This window comes from Haliotis cracherodii, unplaced genomic scaffold (assembly GCF_022045235.1).
Source record: "Haliotis cracherodii isolate W230 unplaced genomic scaffold, xgHalCrac1.p SCAF_2, whole genome shotgun sequence".
NCBI classification, from domain to species: Eukaryota; Metazoa; Mollusca; class Gastropoda; order Lepetellida; family Haliotidae; genus Haliotis; species Haliotis cracherodii.
In genome coordinates this window covers 48,928,151-48,933,060 of record NW_027266275.1, presented here as the reverse complement: position 1 = coordinate 48,933,060, position 4,910 = coordinate 48,928,151, and positions in this window count along the sequence as shown.

Sequence of the window (4,910 nt, the reverse complement as noted above, 5' to 3'; positions counted from 1 at the left end):
CCCTGGTTCAAGCAAACAGTATGTCCCCTTGTCGCCCACGCGTCAGACAGGGAGAGAACTTGTCACCCTCAATATTTTTAAATAACATTAAACCATACCTAATATCTAAGGGCTGCAGATGGGATAGCATTAATACTAATTGTGTACATATTATTATATTTTTGTTTCAATTTATCATTCTTCTTTATGTTGATTACACTGTTCTGGTCGATAAAACGCCCAATAGACTGCAAAATACTGTTGATGTTTTGGTTTTTTTATGATTGTTGTACCATGTGGTAACACAACATATATATCAGCCAAACTAAGATACTAATTTTTGGAGATGGGCCAGCAAAATCTTCTAAATTAAATTTCGGTTTGGGGAAAAAAGTTGATAGTTATACATTCCTAGGAATCCAATTGCAAAGGAACAGACGACGTATCTATGGACTAAAAATATTAAGTGCAAAAGCAACTTAAGCTATGTACTGTCTGTTAAAAAATGCACGGAACCTGTGGTCTATCAGCTTGGATGCCTTGGTTGTACCCATTTTAAGAGAACCTTTAAAGTTATATCTTTTTTTGCTCAAGCTTACTTATGAAAATGGTCCTCCCATATTATCACATATGTTGTATCATTACATTGTGATGACAGTGACGTTAAAGCGAATATGTACCCATGGTTACACTTTGTTAAACAAATTTTGAATAATGTAAGCCTTACACATATATTTTATGACCTTTCTTTATGCACGGGTCACTGGTTTGTTTCATAATGTTTCATAACTACTGAAAGACCAATTTTTACAAAACGGGAGAAATATTATTAGCTGGAAATATTACCATCATTATAAGGCAAACCCAAACTTCGAATGTTATCTTCTTCTTTCCAAAGATATTTCCATTCCTATTCTAAAATTTGTAACATGTAATTATAATATCATTGAGACTACAGAAGATCGACATTGTCAATTAGGTAATTCTTCTGCATTTGGAGACGAGTTACATTATCGCTTTAGATGTGAAGCTCTTATACAACAAAGAATCGATTTAATTCCTGATACATGTATGATCTGGCCTAATCTGTTTATAAGGTATAAATTACACAACTTATGTAACGTTGCGGGATTGAGAAAATTGACAATATTTATTGTACAACTGTTAATTAAAATTGACAAAAATTAACCTCATGTATGTCTGAACTGGACACTCTGCCCATCCTTGTCTTCGTTATTTCTGAGGAACTATTCCACTCATTGTTGTTTATTGTTTATTTGTTTTGTATCAAACGTTCTGGGACAGTGATGCTGGTGTTGTCCTTGATTTCCCCAAGAGAGTATTCCCCCGAAGACATGTACCTTGACTTGAGTCCTGTTTTCTTTCTTTATAGAGGCGGGAATTTTGGGTGGCTCCAAAAAAGAGAGGTGAGATGTCTTTTACCTCACATTTCAAATACAACATATGCAAAGGATGTTAAACTTTTTTCACTGTTCACTAAATCAGTGAAGTTGATTTTGAAAACAGTGAAATGCAAATAGCAGCTCAATAGGGCCTTTTCATGAAATAAATGACCACTTTTTACAACACCATGTGTAGCAAGAGCCCAGGGTGCAGTTTTCTTCAGATTGATATGTTTGCCGAGGAAGTGCAACATGAACAAATAGTGCTATCTAAAAATTGTTTTTCCATCATTAGAATTTAACAGAGATTTACATGAATACCAATTTTGTAAACACTGGTATTTCTGTAGGATATCTACTTCCCTTAAATCAGTATAAACAGTACAAACAAGCAGTATATGAAGTTCATCCTCTATAAAAGTTAGACAGAAGGACACAATCTCACTGGCCTCGGTATAGAACGATGTTAACCATTATTTCAGACAATCCGAGACGAAATCTTGAATATGTTCTGCGCAGAGATATACGTGTTATAACATTTAAATACAATTCAGGTTCAATTAACGATTTAAAAGATCGACACATGACATATCTTGAACTGTTTTCAAGGATCTCCAGTCCTGCTGAAACATATCTAGTGACTTTCTATGAAATAATCATACAAAATCATGTTTATTACCGACACCTTGATACAACCACAGATAACCGAAACCGTGATAAAATAACATATAACGACTATTTGATGCCCATGTTGTGTACCCATGATTTTCCTGATCAAGTACCATTTTGTATGCTTTTCCAGACAGGCGGTCTTCGTGCTTTTCTAAAAAATTAAACCAGTATTTTAAACAACGAATATATGGATTTATATACATCGGATACCTTCCATATTCGCCATAAACCATACAGTTTGGAGTTGATATTCATGTCTTTAAAAACTCTTTACATGCATATAAATGTATCTTCTCCATTGGTTCATAATTTTTAAACCCCTAAACTTTTAAGTTCTGAGCCGAATAAAAGTATCGGCTGTATTTGGGCATCATAGGCTGTATTTGGGCATCATATAGAAGATCCGGGGTAGAATAGGTCTTCAGGAACCCATGCTTGCCGTAAAAGGCGACTATGTTTGTCGTAAGTGGCGACTAACGGGATCGGGATCGGGTGGTCAGGCTCGCGGTTGATGCATGTCATCAATCCCAATTGCGTAAATCGATGCTCATGATATCAATCACTGGGTTGTCTGGTCCAGACTCGATTATTTACAGACCACCGTCATATAGCTGGAATATTGCTGAGTACAGCGTTAAACAACAAACCAACCCACCAACCATATAGCTTAAAATAAACTCTAGGTGGACCAGGTTCTAATTTGGATACGGTAGTAAGTAACATGACCATTGCTATCTTGGCGTTTGCAACTAAATTTTGGACAGTTTTTCCTAAATTCAAAATCTTAGTAAATATAATACCGAGGTATTTATATTCATCGGCAAGACTAACTGTGATGTTTTTGTAAAACCAGTTTTCGGACTTAGCGAGTTCACCACCTCTCCTAAACGCAACCACATTTGTTTTATCTAGGTTTACTGTAAGTTTCCATTCATCTAAATTTTTCTAAGATATTCAGCTGGTTTTGAAGCCCAATTACAGTATCTGATACAAGTATAACATCATCAGCAAACAATAGCATGAATAACGCTAAAACATATGGGTACAGCTGAACACCCTGTTTCCCCTGTCTTACAATATCGAACGTTAACGCGTTAATGAAAAATGAGGACAGCATAAGCAACTTTGTTTCTAACCATGAGGACAATCGAACAAGTCTGTCAACTGATCATCAAACCATACTCATGCTCTTACATTAGCGTATATACATTTTAGCTTCTGTAGCATTTTACCCTTCATGCCAGTATTTTGCAAACAGAGCCATAATTTATGTCGATTAACAGAATCAAACGCTTTCTTAAAGTCAACGAATGCTACATAAAGCTTCTTTATAGATATTGCTGAACAATAGCATAAAGTGTAAACATGTGGTGAGTAGTAGAATAATGTTTTCGAAAAACAGCTTGCGTTTCCGGAATTTTGTCTCTCATATTTGCCCAAAGCGTAGGTCTTAAAATACATGTAAAGACTTTACTAAGTGCACTATTCAGGGAGATTCTTCAATAGTTATTTGGATAATTAAGATCACCCTTTTTATGGAGAGGTACAATTATAGACTTCGACCACGTATCAGGGAAACGGACACTTGAATATATCTTATTAAAATATTTCGACAAAAACGGCAGTATTATTTCCTTAGAACATTTAAGTATTTCATCAAGAAGATTATCTAGTCCAGGGGACTTTCCATTCTTCAGAGAATACATTGCATCAATTATTTCCTCAACGGTGATATTGACATCAAGAATACATCGATCAATATCAGTATAATGCTCATGATCAGAACTGGCTAAGTTCTCAAACATATCAGCAGTATGGAAGACATCTTTGAAATGAGTTAACCATTCGGTGGGATTAATTTTGCAATTGGTATATGGCATCTCTTTCCAAATTTTGTTAGGGTTATCCAGAGATTTGCATAGTTTATCGACTTTATGTTCCCCAACTTGAATTCATACCTCCGACATGTTTGCTAATATTATTCCTAACAGTACTCCATTGTTTTCTAGAACGATCATTTCTATGGCGTCTGAACTGCAGGCACATTTAGCAGATCTACATTCACCATTTAATATTATTCTATTGGGTGTATTGTGGATATTTGACGCATACCTTTTCATACAATCACCTGATTGTAAAATTATTTTATCATATCGTTCAGAGCTTCATCTTCATCTTCATCAACATCTAACAACAGACGATCTAATAACTTAGTAGATCGTAATCTATCTAAAAACTGAACACTGAAGTTATCATTCAAAATGTACTTATTATAATGTACCTAACAAATTCCCCGCTGCTGGTCTTCTGCGTCATCGCAATATTTTACAACTGAGTTACAGGGGGAAATGATCAGAATCTAATATTTCGCAAACATTCAACACAGATATGTGTGAAAAGAAATCCATAGAGCAGATGAAGTAATCGGTAACACTGCTGCCCTGGCGAGTGACGTACGTATATACACCATTAGTGTCACCCTCCATTCGACCGTTCACAATACAGAAGTCAAACAGATCACATAAGTTTAACAACGTGCGACCGAATCTGTCCATCATGGTTTCTTGTGAAGTTCTATCTTCAAATGAAGGGTGGTATCCTCGGGAAAAGGATCACCTCTATTTTGTTTGCTGTCTTGGTTAAAGTCTCTATAGTTTTTCTTGTTACCACAACGAGCGTCAATGTCTCTACACAACACAATATGACAATCTAATCCATCCGGAAATAAATCTGAGAAAAACCACTCCAGCTGATCTATAGCACACGTTGATGGCTTATTATCATACTACGTACATCCATGTGGAGGAATATAAACACATACTACGACAATGTCAAAATCAATTTTAAGAATATTTT